The sequence below is a fragment of the Oryx dammah genome, unplaced genomic scaffold (assembly GCF_014754425.2).
Source record: "Oryx dammah isolate SB20612 unplaced genomic scaffold, SCBI_Odam_1.1 HiC_scaffold_1, whole genome shotgun sequence".
NCBI classification, from domain to species: domain Eukaryota; kingdom Metazoa; phylum Chordata; class Mammalia; order Artiodactyla; family Bovidae; genus Oryx; species Oryx dammah.
In genome coordinates this window covers 88,203,960-88,225,769 of record NW_024070185.1, presented here as the reverse complement: position 1 = coordinate 88,225,769, position 21,810 = coordinate 88,203,960, and the positions used below count along the sequence as shown (strand labels likewise).

Below are 21,810 nucleotides of genomic sequence, written 5' to 3'. Positions count from 1 at the left end.
TAAATTAAAAGATACTTACTCCTTGGAAGAAAAGTTATGACCAACCTAGACAGCATATTAAAAAGCAGAGACATTACTTTGCCAGCAAAGGTTCGTCTAGTCAAAGTTATGGTTTTTCCAGTAGTCACATATGGATGTGAGAGTTGGATATAAAGAGAGTTGAGTACCGAAGAATTGATGCTCTTGAACTGTGGTGTTGGAAAAGACTCTTGACAGTCCCTTTGACTGCACAGAGATCCAAGGAATCCATCCTAAAGGAAATCTATCCTGAATATTCATTGGAAGGACTATGTTGAAGCTGAAACTCCAATACTTTGGCCACCTGATGCAAAGAGCTGACTCATTTGAATGGACCCTGATGCTGGGCAAGATTGAAGGCAGGAGGAGAAGGGGTCAACAGAGGATGAGATGGTTGGATGGCATCACTGACTCAATGGGCATGAGTTTGAGTAAACTCTGGGAGTTTGTGATGGATGGGGAGGCCTGGTGTGCTACAGTCCATGGGGTCAGACAGGACAGAGTGAGTGAACTGAACTGAACTTAGAATGTGCCTTTGAGTCTGCGCTTATTCTTTTCTGTTTCCTCTCCTCCATCTCAGTAAATTTTTGCCCAATATTCAGATCAAAACCTTTCTCTTCTTGCCTCAAACTTGTACCCATTCATCATCATTCAAATGTCCCAAAGCATTCAAACATGCTGAACGTGTGCGTTTGGAGCCAGCATTGGCATCAGAGCCTTCAGGTTCACCTGGGATCGCTGATGTCCTTGTGGCCTCAGAGCCTTCAGGTTCACCTGGGATCGCTGATGTCCTTGGATCTTTGAACTGGCTTTGGTGTGGGCTGGGAGCCACATCTAGGCATCAATGAGTTCAGAAGTTAAGGCAAAAGGACAGGAATCAGTAAACACCAGACAGCAAACACTGATAGCGTGATGCTGATAGATGGGTGCACACAGACAAGAGCTCACAGCTCATTTCTGGAACACTGAATGAAGACAGAAGAGCGTTGATGGAGGAAATAGCAAAGGAAACCACAGCCCAGAGGAAACCACAACTAGATGAGGAGCCACAGCTGGGGGTGGGGACAGGAAACGTGGAAGAGACTGCTCTGCGTATAGAATTTGGAACGGGCCCAGGGCTTGACACTCAGGGGCAAGAGAGAAGAATAGGGCTGAAAACCAAGCACTGTCTGAAGATCTGTGTACAGGATGGTCAGCATTCCTCTGCCCCATCCCAGTCTGTGCACAGAGCTGCCAGAACTCTCTGCCCTGGGCACAGAGGAATGGGCCCAGTTATGGAAGGAATTGGGCAGCTGGTGTGCAGACCCAGAGTACAGGCTACTCCTGCTGGAATATAGCTGTAGAGGAGAGGGGAGCAGAGCCCTAACTTAGTCTCAGGTGCTTCTCTGCCCAATCCTGCTGAGGACAGTTCAAGTCAGCAGTCCCTGCTCCAATCCTGGAGTTTATATCAGCCTTTAGAGGCTCACTGGAGATGAGAGAAAACGTGTAGCGTGAAAGAAAGCAACCAGGATTCTAAAGCGAGACAGAAAGGCAGAGACAGAAACTTATCTTGGAAGAAGCAGAGGAAATTCAGAAAACCTCTTTGATCAGTATCCTTGACCTTTCTTGGTGGCTCAGGCAGGAAAGACTCCTCCTGCAAGGCAGGAGACCTGGGTTTGATCCCTGGGTTGGGACGATCCTCTAGAGAAGGGAATGGCTACCCACTCCAGTTTTCTTGCCTGAAGAATCCCAAGGACAGAAGAGCCTGGAGGGCTACAGTCAATGGGGTCGAAAAGAGTCAGACACGGCAGTGATTAAGCATGATCAGTATCCTCAGAGATGTTTTAGAAAACATTGCATCCATAGAACAAAAAAATGGCACAGTGAAAAATGAGTCGTGAACTATACCCACAACAAAAGCCTCTGGGGTTATGTTTCACAAAATATAAAGTAATTAACATAGATGAAAAATAATGTTTAGCACATTTCAGAGACCACAGAGAGAAAGAGGAGACAGAAAATATGACAAAAACAGTCAGAGATAGATGATTAAACCAGGATTAATCCAGATATAGTGCCTAACTATTAGGAAATCCAGAGAGAGAGAGAAACATGCAGAAACAGAGAGGGAGAAAAATAGAGAGGGAGACAGACAGAAAGAGAAGAAAGGTGACGAAGAGGAGGAGGAGGAAAAGAGGAGGGGAGAGAAAGAGAGAAAGAGAACATAAAGTGAAGGTTAGAAAATTATCAAACAGTTGAAACATTTCCAAGAGCTGAGGAAAGACACAGTCTCGAGACTGAAAGAGGCATTGAGAAAACACCACTTTGAAGAGTGACTTGAATTACAAGTTACTTGAATTACTCCAGTAATTCCTGGAGCTGACTGTTCCCCCACCCAGTAATTTCCCTTTTGAGTCTGTCCTCCTGTGCAGAGCTTCCATACCCTAGCATACGATGTACCCCAAGTTGAATGCAGATGTGTGGGGTTTGGGCATGTTCTGAGGTGTCCCCTGATGGCTGGGCCGGGGTGGGGGCAGTCAGGATTGCTTTCATCAGCACGTCCTGCAGGAGCAGTGCCATCCTGTGCTGATTGCAATCTGCCACGCCAGTAGGGCTGTGTTCGGTCTGTAATGTGACGTGGGAAGGTTGGGAAGCTCAGGCTCAGCATAGAACATATAGGGAGCTTATGAGGTGATGTTTGTGGAAGCAAAATAAATGGGAATAGCCTAAATATCTACCAGTGGAAAAGAGGACTAAAAACTAATGTATTTGCTGTGCAAACTATTATATATAGGATGGATAAACAACCAGGTCCTACTGTATAACACAGGGAACCATATTCAATGTTCTGCGATAGACCATAATGGAAAAGAATGTGACAAAGAATATATATGTGTGTATATATATCTCTCTCTGTGTGTGATATATATATATATATGTATGTATATACTTTGCTGAACACCAGAAACTAACACGTTATAAATCAACTATACTTCAATAAAATAAATTTTTTAAAAAGTAATACACTGATCATACAAAGAACATTACACAATATAAAAGCTTGCACTGACCTATACGTATCTGCATGATCAAGTCTGAAAACAAAATGTTAAATGCACAAACAAGTTGCAAATCATTTATATAATGTCTGCAATACCATTGATACAAGATTAAAAACATAACAAATGAAAATAAATAAAAACATAAGAGTGGGCTGTGTGTATAAAGACAAGTTTTCTAAAAATGGAATCTATTAAAAGAAATCTGTGATATCAAAAATTTAGAAGATTGCACTGAGATGAAAGGAAAAAAATACATGTAAAGATTTATGATTTGGAAGTAAACAGCATTTGATGTGTCCCTTCAAAGAAAAAAAACAAAAGCAACAACTGTAAAATAGTAGACAAAGTACACAATGATAATAGTAAAGGGGAGGGGGAGAAGTGGTTGTGAAACAGGTAGAAATAAAAAAAGAAGCACAATGCAGCAAAGAAAGAATGCGATCTGAAGGACAAGCTTGAGTCACAAGGCTAGAATGCAGCAAAAAACATTTAACTCTGGGACTGAATCAATATTACACTTTTTAGAACTACTATATGACACAGCAATCCCACTCCTAGGCATATACTCAGAGAGAACCAAAATTCAAAAAATATATGCACTCCATGCTCACTGCAACACCATTTACAATAGCCAGGACATGGAAGCAACTTATTATTATTATTTTTTTTTAGAGGGACTGGTTCTTTATTTCAAAAAGACATTTATCAATTTTCAGTATCAAACAGTTACACTATTGTTTTTTTTTTTTCTCCCAGTTGGTCCCCAAAGAGACCACACCAAAGGAGAGAACATTTTAAGCCAATTAAGCTGCAAGATGCACACCTAACAGACCTCACTGAAACCTCATCAAAAAAGGGGGACTGAGTAGGGAAAGAAACTTGGAAAGATCAGCACATGGCTAGCCCACAGACTGTACAGAACTTTAATAGGCAGAGGGGTGACCAGTGTGCCTCAACCCCAAAGAAGCAAAGTTCCAAAATAATAGAAAATTTTTAAAGTTTTGTACATACGCTTTTCAAGATTTTTCCAGCACTAACTGATACAAAGCACAATGAGATGGCACTTTTTAGAGACAGCAGCTTCAGACGCAGAAAAGGGTAATGAGATGAGTTTCATATGGCTAAATCAGTGGCAAAACATAATTTTCTTTCCTTTCTTTCAAGGAGGCAGAAGAGCAAATAAGTGGTCACTTCAACATAAGGGGCACCTGATCCATTCTGCGAGCAGTTGGGAACAGGGTAGAGCTGGGACAAGGATTTGGCCTCAGAGGTTTCACCATCTTAATTGTTTGGTCACTTCTGATGAAAAAAAAAGGTTGTCCAAAGATACCGTAAAGCTGAAAACCTGAACAGCACTTTTTTTTTTTTGCTAACTCCTCCTGGAATCATCTTTCTGGTTTGGCAGGTACTTTTTACAGAGCAATGAGGTTTCCCCAAATGGAGCCTTTCTCTCGGCTGCTAGGCTCTCAGTAAGGCAGGCCCAAACCTTTTCCCTTTCTCTCTGGAGAAGGCAATATGTATTAAGCTGAAATGTTACCTTCCAAAAGTGAGAAAGGGATTAGACTGCTGCTTCAGAACTACAGAATTATCTGGAATGTTTTTTACAAATGGTTGTTACATCAACAACAAAAAAGGTAATTACAAAATGTGTACATCACAACATGCTTTTAAAGACACTTTGCATTGTGCTCACATTCCCTTAATCGTTGTTTCCAAAGGTGCTCAGCCTCTAGCCCAACTGGAATCTCTGGGGAGAGGCAGAGACAGTTTGGCGAAAAGGACACAGGAGTAGGGGGGTGGGAGAGGTGGCGAAAGGAGAAAGCAGCCTTCCAGTTAAAGATCAGCCCTCAGTTTAAAGGTCAGCTTCGGGCAGGCTGGCCTCAGCGGAGTCGGGGTGAGAGGGAGGAGCAGCGGCAGGGCGGGACTGGGGTGCTCTACATCTCATTCAGGTCAAGCAGAGTCTGGTCCAGCATCCTTTGTGTACAGAGGTGCTCCCTTTGGTGCATTTCAGTTTATCTTCCAAATCATCAATTGTCTTTTCCAGCTTGGCTACCGATCTCTCAGCAAACTCAGCACGGGTCTCTGCCTCCTTGAGTTTATCGCTAAGAATCTTTATCTCTTCCTCATATTTGTCTTCTTTTTGAGAGTACTTTTCTTCAGCAGCACTCAGACACTCCAGGTTCTGGTCCATCAGTCTGATTTGCTCATCCATCTCTCGGCAACGGGACTCTGCCCGCTCGGCTCGCTCCTCTGTGCGCTCCAAGTCTCCCTCAATAATCACCAGCTTGCGAGGCACCTCTTCGTACTTCCTGTCTGCCTCTTCTGCAATGTGCTTAGCTTCTTTGAGTTGGATTTCCTGGAGTTCCATTTTTTCTTCATCTTTTAAGGCTCGGTTTTCAATAACCTTCATACCTCTCTCGCTCTCATCAGCAGCTTTCTCAGCTTCCTCCAGCTTTTGCAGGGCAGTGGCCAGGCGCTCTTGAGCTCGGTCCAGCTCCTCTTCAACCAGCTGGATCCTACGGTTCAAGGAGGCCACCTCAGCCTCAGCCTGTTCTCGGGCCCGTCTTTCTCCCTCCACTTCCCGCTGGAGGCGCTCGGCCCTCTCCTCTGCATCATCGGCCTGCTGCTGCAGAACCTGGATCTTGCGCTTCACCGCCTCTATGGTGGTGATCCCGGCCATGGTCCCCACCCAGCTCCTGCTTGCCTTCGGGTTCCTGCCTCCTCCGCTCGGCGTTGCAGCCGCTTCTCACCCTGGAAGCAACTTAAATCTCCATTAGCAGAGGTATGGGTAGGCGACTTTCCCAGCAGTCCAGTGATTAAGATTCCACCTTCCATTGCAGAGGATGAGCGTTTTTTATTCCTGATTGGGGAACTAAGATTCCACATGCCTTGAAGTACAGCCAAAAAAAATCAAACAAACAAAAATCCCAGAGAAATGGATGAAGAATTTGTGGTACCTGTAGGCAGTGGCATATTGTTCAGCCGTAAAAAAGAAGATAATGCCATTTGCAGAGACACGCTTCTCAGGTGGCGCTAGTGGTAAAGAGGAGACGTAAGAGATGCAGGTTCGATCCCTGAGTTGGGGAGATCCCCTGGAGAAGGAAATGGTAACACATTCCAGTATTCTTGTCTAGAGAATTCCATGAACAGAGGAGCCCGGTGGGCTATAGCCCGTGGAGTCGAAAAGAGTTGGATATGACTGAAGTGAGTTAGCATGCACAGAGATTCCCATACTGAGTGAACTAAATCAGACAAAGACAAATATATGATATCACTTATACATGGAATCTAAAAAAGAGGGTACAAATGAACTTATTTACAAAACAGATAGAGTCACAGATACAGAAAACAAACAAATTTACTAGGGGACTGGGGGAAGGTGTAAATAAGGAGATTGGGATTGACACATACAGGCTACAATGTAAAACAGACAACTAATAAGAACCTACTGTATAGCACAGGGAGCTCTACTCAGTGCCCTGTGATGGCCTATATGTGAAAAAAAAATCTAAAAAATGAGTGGAGATATAGATATATAATAGATTCACTTGGCTGTGCACCTGAAACTAACACAACATTGTAAATTAACTATACTCCAGTCAATTTAAAAAAAGAGAAAAAAATCACACTTTTAACTATAATAATTTTAGAATAAGGTTTAGAATCTGGTTAACTGTTTTTCAATATCCTCTTTTTAATATTGAAAAATATTTTCATATTTTATCCTTTTTGAAGAAAAAACTTACTAAGATATGACAAAAATGCCACTGTAATTTTATATAAACAATTAATTATTAAACTTGAAGATAATTTTTTTTAAAAGCTTTCTGGACTGTAGTTAATGATTTTTTTTTTTTTTAACTACCAATTTGGGGCTTCCCTGATAGCTCAGTTGGTAAAGAATCTGCCTGTAATGTGGGAGACCTGGGTTCGATCTCTGGGTTGGGAAGATTCCTTGGGGAAGGGAAAGGCTATGCACTCTAGTATTCTGGCCTGCAGAATGGCCTGGATCACAAAGAGCGGGATACTGAGTGACTTTCACTTTCACTTTCACTTTCAAGACTGGAGACAGACTTTGTTGTAATGTTTGGTGATACCCTTCCCCACCACTGGAGGGTATGAGTCTCTGTTATTTTACATCTTGGAGGTGTAGCTTTGTTGACAAAATTATAAGCACTTTAGATGTAGGAAAGAAAAAACATCCTATAGAGAGAGTAAATAAGCTAATTGACATATTACATATTAATAAATAAGCAGAACAGGATGCTGGTAAAAAAAAAAATTCTTAGAAGCTCAAGAATGAAAACTATCCATTCATTCCTTCCACAAATCTGGATGAATACAGGACTAAGATGCCAGGAACACACGTGCCCAGACAAGCTCCTATCCCAGTAGAAGGGCCAAATAGAGTTATGATTGGTATCAAACAGTATCAGTATTGAGACTGAAAAGACAGAGTTTTCTCTGTAGCTGTGGGAATCACAATTCAGCAAACTGGGATCCAGGTAAAACCAAAAGAGTGGTCTGGGGAAGAGAGAAAAGCTACAAGGTTGTTAAAAGTTCTCTTGCAAGACTTATAACTGGGACTTTCCTGGTTAATAATTCACCTGCCAATGTAAGGGAATCAGGTTTGATCCCTGATCTAGAAAGATTCCACATACCACAGGGCAAATAAGCCCATGAGCCACAGCTTCTGAGCCTACTCTCTAGAAGCCATGATCTGCAACTACGGAGCCTCAGCATGCCTAGAGCCTCTGCTCCACAACAGGAGACTGCCACTGCAACAAGAAGACTATTCACTGTAATTAGAGTAGCCTCCATTCTCTGCAACTGGAGAAAGCCCACGTATAGCAAGAAGACCCAGTGCAGCCAAAAATCAATCAATAAATACAATTTTAAAAGATTGACAATTGGATCTGATGCAAAAGGGAGACATTTGTCCATTTTTTCCTTCTTTTTCCTTTTCCATTTTTCATTTTTCCTATCCATTACAGGATATTGAATATAGCTCCTATTCTATGTAGTAGAACCTTGTTGTTTATTTTATATATAGTATTTTGCAACTGCTAATTCCAAACCCCTAATTTATCTCTATTGCCCACCTTTCCCCCTGGGTAACCATAAGTTTGTTTTCTATGTCTGTCAGTCTATTTCTGTTTCATAAATAAGTTCATTCATACCATTTTTTAAAAGAGTTTGCATGTAAATGATATATATGGTTTTTGTGTTTCTGATTTACTTCATTTACTATGATAATCTCTAGGTCTATCCATGTTGCTGCAAATGGCATTACTTCATTCTTTTTATGGCTGAATAGTATTCCATTGTGTATATATACCACTGTTCTTTATCCATTTATCTGTTGTTGGACATTTAGGTTGCTTATATGTCTGGGCTATTATGGGAAGTATTTGTTTTTAAGACATAGGATGTCACTAGTTATTTAGGGTAAGGGTCCCATAGATATCTTGGGTTTGTAGAACACTACATTTCTACAACACAGTTGATCTGGACGCTTATATTAAGATAATAAGTGGTTAAAAGTTCAGACTCCATCTGGGCTGAGACATGCATAAGTCCCACAATGTCAATGGCCTCCTATTTCCATTTTAGAGTGCTCTCTTAACAACACTGACTCCGTTTTTATTTTCCTTTTACACCAGAAATTGGAAAATAGAGAGAGCCCCAGGGGAGATGTGACCCAGCCTAGGCATCAGGAAGAGTTAGTCGCCTTGATAAAGTGACGAGTAAGTTGAGAGCTATAGGATCAAGAGAGCTAGCATGGTAAAGAAGAACAAAAGAAATGCAACCAGGGCTCTGTAACAACCTAGAGGAGTGGGATGGAGAGGGAGGGGACATATGTATACCCATGGTGGATTCATGTTGATGTGTGGCAGAAACCAACACAATACTGTAAAGCAATTATCCTTCAATTAAAAATAAATTAAAAAAATTTTTTTAAATAACATTCAGGTATAGAGTTGGGTGAGAAGTTATTGACTAAAATGAAAAATCTGTGATTACAGTCTTCACTGGTGGTCCAGTGGTTAAGTTTCTGAATTTCCCCTGCAGGCAGTGCAGGTGTGATCCCTGGTCAGGGAAGTTCCACTTGCTTCATGGTGCAGTCAAAACAAAAAGAAAGAAATGGGGCTTCCCTGGTTGTCCAGTGGTTGAGAATCTGCCTGCCAATCCATAGGACACAGGTTTGATCCCTGGTCTGGGAAGATCCCACATGCCTCAAAGCAACTAAGCCGATGTACCACAACTACTAAGCTTGAGCATACAACTACTAAAACTCCAGCACCTAGAGCTCATGCTCCACAAGAGATGCCACTGTAATGAGAAGCCTGCACACCACAACAAGGGGTAGCAACTGCTTGCCGCAACTAGAAAAAGCCTGCACAGCCACAAAGACCCAGTGCAGCCCCAAAGAAATAAATAATAATATTTTTTTAAAAAAGAAAGAAGTTTGTGATAACAAATAGTGACATTGCCACTCAAGAATTACCAATGCCATTTCTACACATAAAAGGGATTTGTTCATTGGGTCCTGGGAACATGATATGAATTGAGTTTCATCTTCACAGAAAACAATCGGGTAGATTACACAGCTCTGAAGTAGAAACATATTCTACTATGTTCTATCTAAGATTGGTAATTACATAAACATGGTGTTCAGCTGCTTTTGTATAACTGTAGTTTTGTGCAAGATGAATGCCTTATATCTCAATATATTGACTGATTTTTGTATCTTATAAAAATATTTTTGCCCTGAGGATATTTTAGATTCTTCCCCCCCCACCCCGCCCCCCGAATTTAGAATGTTGCATGTGGTGCGGGGAAGTGTACAACTGGAAGCCTTTAACCACAAAGTAGAAATTTCATGATGTTCTATATTTGAATGTGTAATTTCATTAGTGTTGTATTCCTTTTTTTCTTTTTTGCTGTTTGCAGTTACGACTTCAGAGTTCAAACTACAAATTTTACTTTGAAGATTTTATAAAAATAAAATTTCCTACTTTAATTCACAATATTGAATTTTCAAAAAAAAAAAAAAAAGATGTACCATGATTGAGGTTCCTAGCCAATGTATTAGGGAGAAAAAAACTAGAAAGTTGAATAATGGAATAATGCTTGTCTTAACAAAATTCAAAATGATCAATATAAACCTGGTGGAAGTAGTAAGAGAGTTCCATTAGGTGGGCAGACACAGTTCCTACAACAACAATCACTCTTCCTGAAACTAAGCAGGACCCTGAAGGGCCCTTCTGGGTACAAGCCCCTTCTTGTCCCAGCTTCTTATTTGCAGAAAAAGCTTCAGTACCCTATCCTTCCCCCAATTTCCAAAGAGCAAACTCAAACAGTTAATGATTACAGAAGTGAGAAAATGAAGAAACAAAGGAAAAGCAGTCAAACAAGAAAAGTACTAAACATGAACAATAGTCACTCCTAGTTCCTGCTGAAGGGATAGATAACAATCTGATGCCTATCTTTGAGTTGTTTTACAGAAACTAGATTCCCTTGTCTAGAAACCACAAGCACACAGACCCCAGACTGATTGGAATCAGAAGGTTGAGAATTGAGATTCCTGAAATATCACCCTGTTACTGTACCATCAACTAATCAGAAGAATGACAAGGTGATCATGCACGAATCCTGTGACCTTCATCACCTAGTATTGCCTTTAAAAACCCATTCCTGAAAGCCATCAGGAAGTTTGGGTCTTTTAACCAATGGCTACCCATTCTCTTCACTTCTGCTGTGCTGTGCAGTGCTAAGTCGCTTCAGTCATGTCCAACTCTTTGCGACCCTATGGACCATAACCCTCCTGCTCCCTTGTTCGTGGGATGTTCTAGGCAAGAATAATGGAGTGGATTCTCTTTGCTCAGTTCCCTGCAAATAAACACTGTCTTTCCTTCACCTCACCTTGGTATCAATAGATTGGCTTTACTATATGGCAGGAGAGCAAATGCAAGTTTGGTTTTGTAACAGTTTTTTCACACAGGAGAACATCTTAACAAGGAACATCCTGTTAGAAATGTAATGCAAAACAATCCCAACAAAAACTATTAAAAAAAAAAAAATTACCAACCTTAATCAGCAAATTCAACCAAGTACTAGAAGAAACCAAGGAGGAATATTTTTAACTGTTGGATGGGAAAGTGAAACCAAAAGAACCCTGTGGGTCTCCTGAGTATGAATCCTTTCTGTGTCCCCCATCTCTTGTTTGTAGACAATAAGCTTCATTCAGGGCTACCCTGGTGGCTCAGTGGTAAAGAATCAGAAATGTAGGAGATGTGGGTTTGATCCCTGGGTCAGGAAGATTTCCTAGAGAAGGAAATATCAATCCACTCCAGTGTTCTTATCTTAGAAATCCCATGGAAAGAGAAGCCTGGCAGGCTACAGTTCAGAGGGTCACAAAAGAATCAGACACGACTAAATAACAGCAAGCTTCATTCAGCCTTCAGGACCTTCCCTGTGCTCCAAAGGGCCAATTCAAACCATTGCTAATCAGGGAAAGCAGGGAATGCAGAACAAGGGAGGAGCAGTTAAGAAATAATAGTACAGCCTTGGGGCTGGGTCCTGGCTCCTCTTGAAGAAATATGTATAATAATAACAGGAACTAAGGAACTAAGGCCCCCACTCAGGATGGTAACTTTAAGCTGAGCTCAAGATTCCTGAAGCACCACCCTGGTACTTTACCACCAGTCAATCAAAAGAAAATCACACCCTGCAGCCCTCACCCTAAATTTTGCCTTTAAAAACTTCTTACTTAAAGCCTAAGTAGTTCAGATTTTCAACATGAGCACACATTCACCCTGCTTGTCCTGGCAATAAACCTTTTCCTGCTCTAAACCTCTCTCTCCTCTCTGTGCATGATGCACAAGAACTTGTCTTCAGTAACAAAAGTATTGTAATGGTTGCAGGAAAGACCCCATTCTGACTGCCTGTTGGATCTGTTTCTTTAACTTGATTTTCATTGTTTTTGTTATTATAATCATACATAATGGCCTGCCTGAAAGGCCCCTTCCCCACTGCCTGGCTGTTAAACTAAAGTGCCTTTGTTTAGCTCACAGAGAAATAATTTGATCCTGCCCACCTGTGGATGGCTGCAAGACAGAAGAGATTAACACATTCCTTCCCAGAGATGTTTTGCAAGACTGATGGCCCTTTTTACTTTACTTCCTTGTTGCCTCTCCCTCTCTCTACTCTGCCTTTTGACTTTAGTTCTTCACCACTTCTCTTTCTGGTTCTATGAAAGAATCTGGCATCCAGACCCAGACAAGATGGTTATTTTGAGACATTAGTCTGTCATCTTCTCGGTCAGCCAACTTTCCAAATAAAGTTGTATTCCTTGTCTCAACACCTCACGTCTTGGTTAATTGGCCTGTTGTGCAGTGAGCAAAGTGAGCTTAGACTCAGTAACATTATGGACCAAATATTATGTCTCCCCAAAATTCATATGCTGAAATCCTAACCCTCAATATGATGATGTTTGGAGGTGGGGCTTTTGAGAGGTGATTCCATCATGAATACAATTTGTGCCTTATAAAAAAAGGCATCAGAGAGTTGCCTCACTCCTGCCAGGTGGGGGACACAGTGTGAAGACCAGAAAGTGTGCTTTCTCTAGACCCTGAATCAGATAGAGTGACTTGATCCTGGACTTTCAGCCTATAGAGGACAAGAAATAAATTTCTGTTTCTTGTAAGCCACCCAGTGTATGGTATTTTATCAATCCAAATGGGTTGAGACAAAGTACTTACTAATGAAGATAGGAAGTGCCAAAGTCATAAAGAAAATATCACTAAATACATGGATTTGACTGCATTAAAATTTAAACTTCAATACAGCAAGACACCATAAAAAAAGTAAATAATGTACAAAAAATTTTTTAACATAAAAAGAAAATTACAACAACCCAGTAGGGGTGAAATGCATAAAAGATATCAGTAGACTAGTTAGATAATGAAAAACACAAATGGTTAGCAAAACATATCAGAGAAAAGAAAATTAAACAGTGAGATATCATTTAAGCTAATTAGATGAGCCTAAATATTAAAGATTAATAATATCCAGTGTAAGCAAATGAATCTGTTTGTTTCTGCATGGGAAGGAAAACTTATTTTTATACATTTCCAGTAGAAAATTGGTCTAGGACTTTAAAAAGAATTATCTATAAGCATTTATCAATCAGAATTCAAAGTGCATGTATGCTTTATGATAGCAATAACATTTCTGAAAAGCTTTTTTATAGAAATAATCGCATATGTTAAGTGGATGCTAATAGAAATATTGTTCATCATAATGAAAAATGGAAACACCCTAGATGTACATTAGAAGGAGAATTTAATTAAACTGTATCACCTTAATATTATAGAAAACTATTCAGAGGTTTAAAATTTTAGATATAAGAAAGTCCAGTTCAGGACAGCAGACCAAGGACACATATTACATTCCACTTGCTACCTCCTGCCTATAGCAGTACCTTTTTCATCCCAGAGGCCCCTGGGGACATACTCTAAGTGAAGTCAGCTGGTCAGTGAATGATCCGCTGAGCTCCCAGTCAAAGTTCACTGGAGATATGACTACCATTCAAAACCACAGCATAAATTTCCATTGGCTACCAAGCTCTCTTGTAACAAATATCCATCAGTCACTATGCAGGAAAAAGAGAACCAATGGTTTATAAGACAAATACTCATATAAACAAATGGCTGGGCAGGGGGAGGAACAATAATTTGGGAACAACATACACATTTAAAAATCTCTAACCTACTACACTGGAGCTTCCCCAAGTGGTGAAGATCTGCCTGCCAACGCAGGAGACACAGGGGACTCAGATTCCATCCCTGGGTCCGGAAGATCCACTGACGTAGGATATGGCAACCCACACCAGTATTTTTACCTGGAAAATTTCATGAACAGTGGAGCCTGGCTCGTTACAGTCCAGTTCAGTTCAGTCACTCTGTCATGTCCGATTCTTTGCGACCAAAAGGACTGCAGCATGCCAGGCCTCCCTGTCCATCACCAGCTCCTGAAGTTTACTCAAACTCATGTCCATCGAGTTGGTGATAACATCCAACCATCTCATCTTCTGTTGTCCCGTTCTCCTCCTGCCTTCAATCTTTCCCAGCACCAGAGTCTTTTCCAATGAGTCAGCTCTTCACATGAGGTGGCCGAAGTATTGGAGTTTCAGCTTCAACATCAGTCCTTCCAATGAATACTCAGGACTGATTTCCTTTAGGATTGACAGTTTGGATCTCCTTGCAATCCAAGGGACTCTCATGAGTCTTCTCCAACACCACAGTTCAGAAGCATGAATTCTTCGGTGCTCAGCTTTCTTTACAGTCCAACTCTCACATCCATGCATGACCACTGGAAAAACCATAGCTACAGTCCAAGGGATCGCAAAGAGTTGGACACAACCGAGCACACGTACAATAATGGCACACTTAGAGAAATTTGAGAAGATTTTCACCAACTTAAAACCCAGATAAATGTGGAGTTATTGCTTACCGGGTATAAAGTTTAAGTCTAGAAAGATGAAAAGAGTGCTGGAGGTGATGGCAGTGATGGTTGCATAACAGTGTGAATTACTTAATGCCACTAAACTGCGCACTTCACACTTAAGAGCAGTTAAGATGTCAAGTTTTATTTTAACTGTTTGTGCATGCTAAGTCACTTTGGTAGTGTCCAACTCTTTGTGAGCCCATGGACTGTAGCCCCCAGACTCCTCTGTCTATGGGATTGTCCAGGCAAGAATACTGAAGTGGGTTGCCAGGCCCTCCTCCAGGGGATCTTCCTGACCCAGGGACTGAACGTTTGTCTCTATGTCTCCTGCATTGGCAGGCAGGTTCTTTACCACTAGTGTCACCTGAGAAGCCCTATGTTATCTGTATTAAGCCACAAATTAAAAAACAACAACAACAACAAAAAAAAAACAATGAAAAAGAAATAACCAAATACAGACCATGAGTTACTTGGTATTGTTCTCCTTGCAGCTGTGGTACCAAAGGAGACATGACTGGAAGTTGTTCAGTTTAACATCTGGGAAAGTGTCTGGAAAGGGGCATGCACCCTGGGATGTGTCTGTTGCTGACAAACAAATGTGTCTATTTCTGTCTTGGGACTAGAGGGAAGGCAGGTGGGAGGCATGAAGACCTTAACCATGGCATGCAGCTGCGGCTCTCCACCAACAATCACCAGCCCCCACTCTCCTTTTTCATAAGCCCTCGTAATTTGAGTCACTCTTATTTGGGTGACTCAAGAGTCTATCTGGCTATTATACATAGCCAAATACAACCCCTGACTGAGACATTCCTGCTTTTGACAAGACATGACATGTGACTGTATCCCCAGCAGCGTCTGGCAGAGAGCAGAGCAACTTCTTCACAAATACTTGTTGGATGATAGGCATAGACTCCCATTGTTATAACATATCAAACACAGCCTCACTCAAGGCATTGCTACCCTGAAAAAGAAAAACAGACGCTTTCCCCAGGGAAGAGGTGAGGACTAACCACCCTCTACCACAAAGGCACCTTCCCCCGTCTCCTCTAAGGAGGTGGTGTACAGATGATGCCCCAGGAGATGAGGTCTTAAGACAAAATTCCCACTGTGAATGTATGAGTTTCAGCCCCTTGAGAAGTCAGCTGTCTGAAGCCAATCAACTTGTGGGCATTAGTGCCAGGGAGCAGGTGACAAACACATCCTGCTTGTTACAGCTAAAGCCAGAATGCCTCAGCTGTCAGGGTTACACATTAACCCCGCAACATCCACTCCCATGAGAGCCCGTCATGAAGATGAGAGGAAAAATGTTTCCCTCTTGGCAGCCAATAGGGATCACTTATTCCATGGACACAGGGGCCGTAAGATTTCTGTGTTATCCTCATCCGAGAGAGTGTTAAACCATAAACAGGTTATAGAGACATAAGACAAATATTCCAACTGCTAGCCCTCCTCTTTCATTTTTCAGATCAGAAACTTGGGCCTGGAAAAACTAATATTTATCACAATTTAACAACTGATGCTGAAAGCTCAGCTTTTCTGTGTTCTGGTGCCGAATCAAATTTCGGACAGTATTTTGAGTGAAATATAAAAGGATAGCTTTATTGCTTTGCCAGGCAAAGGGAGACACGGTGAGCTCATACCTTCCAAACCATATACTCCCACTTGGGGAAGACAGTAATAAGTTTTATAGTAATTGTTTTATAGTAATTGTTCAAAGAGAGTGTGATCAGTCCATACATTCTTCTGATGAGTGGATGATGAGGTAAGTAGGAGTCAACATCATCAAACTTCAGGTCCAGCTGGTCTGGAGTCTATATGCTTTTGGGCAGTATATCATCATTAATTGCTAACTTCTTCCACCTGAAGAGGGTTTCAGTATCTGAAAAACAGCTCAAAGATACCGTGGTGTGTATCTGTTTGTTACCAAGTCCAAGCTCACTCTGCTTGCCACACGATAGGCCAATGAATCTGAAAGACTAGGTGTTGAGGCAAGGAAGAGACTTTAATCCAGGAGCCACCAGACCGAGAAGACCACAGGCTTGTGACTCAAAATAGCCATCTTACTGGGGTCTGGATGCCAGGTTTTTTAATAGATCAGAGAGAAAGAAGCAATGAGGAGTTAAAGTCGAAAGACAGAATAGAGAGGAAGACGCAGTGGGGAAGTAAAGTGAAAGGGTCTTCAGTCTTGCAAAACATCTCCAAGAGAATGTCCAGCCTTCAGAAGGGGTGCGTTTATCTCCTCCATTCACAGGTGGGCAGGGACAAACTATCTCTCCATGAATTGAACAAAGGCACTTCAGTTTATAGTCAAGCAGAGGGGCAGGGTCCTCCAGGCAAGCCATTGAATATGATTATAATAATAAAAGCAAGTCAAAGAAACAATTTCCAGCTTGGAGTCAGAATTGGCTTCTTTCCTGCAACAAGTTGATGGGGAAACAGGATCTCAACCCAAGGCTGTTCTTGACTGTTTGTTTCTCCCTGGTCTTGTATCCCCTCTCTTCCCCAATTAACAACTGCTTGAATTTGCCCATTAGAATTCAGGGAAGACCATGAAGCCTAAATGAAGGCTATTTCCTATAATCGAAGGAATGGGGGACCCAGAAAGGCCCTGTGCCCAGGACCCCACAGTATCACAACTAATTTGGGGATTTAAATTTATGCTTGGCATGGAGGGGGAAGAAAAATAATTTTCCCTGTACTCTGAGCTCTTGGCTGAGATCTCCCTGTAAAAAGACAGATTGACCAAAAAAAAAAAAAAAGTTTATTAACATGTATACCTCATGGATACAGGAAAGATACCCAAGAAAAATTATTAAATCCTCAGATCACCCAATCCACCACTTTAAATACCATCTTTAGCTAAAGATGAAATAAAGGTGTTAGGGAAGGGAAGCCACTGATGGTGATGGGAGGTTGGGGGGTGGGGGTCGGGGGTGGGGGGTTGTCTCCTAGAAGAACAGGATAAACAAAGACAAGGTTGTGATGCAGATTCAAGTGTATGCCTCCTTCACTTAGCAGATTCTCTTGTAATTTGGAGTCATCCTTCTCTTCCTGGTACATAGCAAGAGCCACCAATACAAATGGAGATTTCCTTTTTAAATGTAAATGTCCCTTACAAAAAGTAACTTGGAGTCTGTTTTCAGAGCTTCTATGACAACCCACTCCAGTGTTCTTGCCTGGAGAAGCCCATGGACGGGGGAGCCTGATGGGCTACAGTCCATAGGGTCGCAAAGAGTCGGACACGACTGACAAACTACACTTACACTTACACCCTTCAACAAACTCTAATATCTATAGATGACATGGAGAATTTTTATATTTTTCCGAAATAGCTCCACATTCACTATCACCTTGAAAAAAAAGTCTAGGTGCTTGACTGTATATTGTTTTGTTGAGTTTTTAACTGCGCTGGTATTTATAGCTCTGTTTCTCTAGTGAAGGCTGTGTTTTAAAAACCACTATCCTTCCCCCCATACATCACCACCTTCTTTCCTCAGCTTAATTTTCCTTAGCAGTTGGGCCCTTGTCTCTAGTCTCCAGCTCAAGAAGAAATCACACTCTAGAAAGATGATCTAAAAGGTTAGCTTAAAATTTCATACATTATCATGCTAATCTGATACTTTAGGTATCACTCTCATTATTCACAGGCCTCTATGTTTCATTGCATAGAAAAATGTTTATGGTACATTGTGAGATTAAAACCAAAGTCAGTTTTCATAACCATTAAAAAAAAATTGTGCATTATCTGTTCTGAGTTTTCTATAGAACTTTTAAAAACTATAACATAAACTATATTGGGTTATATTGGTTCTTTTTTTCCATAAATTTTATTTAATGTCTAGAAAGCTTTTCCCCTAGAACTCTAAATTTTTTCAGCTGGAGACACCACATATTTTCTCCAAATAGATCCTCAAAACATAAATCTGTGTTCTCCTGCAGAATCACTGTCAGCAATCTGTATCAATAGCCTTTATCTTTTTAATGGTGGCTAAACAGCTTTTGATTCCTGGATTGGGAAGATCCCACAAAGAAGGGAATAGTCACCCTCTCTAGCAGTCTTGCCTGGAGAATCCCATGGACAGAGGAGCCTGGAGGGCTACAATCCAAAGAATCAGACAGGACTGAGTGAATAACACTTTCATTTTCTTTTCAAACAGTTCTTAAAGTGATTCAACATGTTAAATCCAGAGGCTAGGAACTTTGCAGAGAAGAATGGTCCTTGCTCCTTTCCCACTTTCCCCTACTTGTGCAGTGGATCAATTTTCTTTCATGGCCCCATTTCATCTCTGTAATTTGCAGAGAGTGAAAATGGAGTATTGATATTTGCATCAGTAGCGCTAATGTAATCTGTATTGCTTTAATTGATTTATTTTCATTACTAGGCAACATTTCTGATGGTGGGTTACACAAGTAATATCAACATACTCCTAACTGATCTGTGTTTGTTCATGAATCAACCTAGCTCTTATATTTTCTGTCTCTTGCTCTTTGCAAAAAATTTTGTTAAAAAAAAAAAATTAAAGGATGGTTTCCCTGGTGCTGGTGGTGTTGGAGGAGGATTTGTCGCTAAATCATGTCTGATTTCTTGCCACTCCATGGACTGTAGCCTGCCAGGCTCCTCTGTCCATGGTATTTTCCAGGCAAGAATACTGGAGTGGGTTGCCATTTCCTTCTCCAGATGATCTTCCTCATTGGTAAAGAATCAACCTACTAACCCAGGAGGCATACATCAGATTCCTGATCCAGGAAGATCCCACATGCCATGCAGCAACTAAGCCTGTGTGCCACAACTATTAAGTCTGTGCTCCAGAGCCTGGGAGCTGCAACTACTGAGCCCACATGCTGAAACTACTGAAATCCATGCCCCCTAGAGCCCATGCTCTACAATAAGAAAAACCACACGATGAAAGCCTGCATACCACAAGTGGAGAAAAGCCTGAGCACAGTAACAAAGACTTAGTGCAGCCAAAAACAAACAAATAAATAAAACTATCTAAAAAAAGAAATTAAAGGGGGAGCAGATAGAGCACTCCTCAGCACACATTGTCTTAAACGTGAAAAGAGGCCAAGATTGATAAAAGGATCTTACAATGTCCTCCTGGGAGCTGCAGGGACATGGGTTCATGTGCAGACGCCTCCATGAGCCTGCACCCCTGCTTTGTGGTCTCCCCACCCTCCTCCCTCCAACACCAGATAGACAGGTGCTTCTCCCTTAGTTCTGAGAATGCAGAAGTAACACTTAACTACTAAGCCCCTAGTGATCACTACATGCCCTTCCCCAGCATCACTTTGCCCACAGTTCATTTTTCTATACTTTTTTTAAAGAAGGACATGAATTCTGGGAGGCAGTCCACTGTCCACTTACCAAACACAGAAACTGACAGCTGTCTCCCCAAATTGCCTCTGGCCATAGTCCAGTCACCTGTAGGAACAGACCAAGAAGTGACAACTGGGCCACTTCTCTGTTTCCTTCTCAAACAAGCTAAAAGAAATTATTCTGATGCCTGTTCAAATGGTAAAGAAGAAAAAAAAAATTTTTTTTGAGACAATTGCAATAAGGGGCAAGAGATCAGGCCTGACTCAGAATGGACCAAAGACAACTAGGGGGTTACAGCCAATGAGAAGACTGTGAGGTTGGTGGACATGAAACCACTAGGAGGAAACATCCAGGATGGGCGATTCTTGATGAAGGTAAAAAGAATGAGCCATCCAGGGTAAGGAGATGAAGAGTTTGGTTAGATATAAAGGGTGTGTGAAGTGATGGGACCAGATGCCATGATCTTAGTTTTCTGAATGTTAAGCTTTAAGCCAACTTTTTCACTCTCCTCTTTCACTTTCATCAAGAGGCTTTATGGTTCCTCTTCACTTTCTGCCATAAAGGTGGTGTCATCTGCATATCTGAGGTTATTGATATTTCTTCCGGCAATCTTTATTCCAGCTTGTGCTTCTTCCAGCCCAGCGTTTCTCATGATGCATTCTGCATCTAGTTAAATAAGCAGGATGACAATATACAGCCTTGACGTACTCCTTTTCCTATTTGGAACCAGTCGGTTGTTCCATGTTCAGTTCTAACTGTTGCTTCCTGACCTGCATATACATGGGGAAACAGTGGAAACAGTGTCAGACTTTATTTTTCTGGGCTTCAAAATCACCACATATGGTGATTGCAGCCATGAAATTAAAAGATGCTTACTCCTTGGAAGAAAAGTTATGACCAACCTAGATAGCATATTCAAAAGCAGAGACATTACTTTGCCAACAAAGGTCCATCTAGTCAAGGCTATGGTTTTTCCAGTGGTCATGTATGGATGTGAGAGTTGGACTGTGAAGAAGGCTGAGTGCCGAAGAATTGATGCTTTTGAACTGTAGTGTTGGAGAAGACTCTTGAGAGTCCCTTGGACTACAAGGAGACCAACCAGTCTGTTCTAAAGGAGATCAGTCCTGGGTGTTCTTTGGAAGGAATGATGGTAAAGCTGAAACTCCAGTACTTTGGCCACCTCATGCGAAGAGTTGACTCATTGGAAAAGACTCTGATGCTGGGAGGGATTGGGGCCAGGAGGAGAAGGGGACGACAGAGGATGAGATGGCTGGATGGCATCACTGACTCGATGGACGTGAGTCTGAGTGAACTCTGGGAGTTGGTGATGGACAGGGAGGCCTGGCGTGCTGCGATTCATGGGGTCACAAAGAGTTGGACAGGACTGAGCTACTGAACTGAGCTGAACTGAATGTCATCTCAGGTGATCTCCTAATCTAGATTATCTTCTTTAATCCCTTTAACCTTTAATTTTTAATCTTGCCTCCTTAGTTTCTTGGCCGTTCCTCCCTTGATTCAGTTCAGTTCAGTCACTCAGTTGTGTCTGACTCTTTGTGACCCCATGGACTGCAGCATGCCAGGCGTCCCTGTCCATCACCAACACCCGGAGTTTACTCAAACTAATGTCCAAGAAAAAGAAATGCAAAGAGGCAAGATGGCTGTCTCAGGAGGCCTTACAAATAGCTGTGAAAAGAAGGGAAGCAGAAAGCAAAGGAGAAAAGGAAAGACATACTCATTTGAATGCAGAGTTCCAAAGAATAGATAAGAGAGATAAAAAAGCCTTCCTCAGCAATCAGCGATCAATGCAAAGAAATAGAGGAAAGCAATAGAATGGGAAAGACTAGAGATCTCTTCAAGAAAATTAGAGATACCAAGGGAACATTTCATGCAAAGATGGGCTCGATAAAGGACAGAAATGGGCTA

General features: G+C 41.6%; 1 pseudogene; it reads right to left on the bottom strand.

Annotated features, from left to right (window-relative positions):
• Nucleotides 1-3,808: 3,808 nt before the first annotated feature.
• LOC120863888 lies at nt 3,809-5,808 on the bottom strand (annotated as a pseudogene).
• Nucleotides 5,809-21,810: the final 16,002 nt, after the last annotated feature.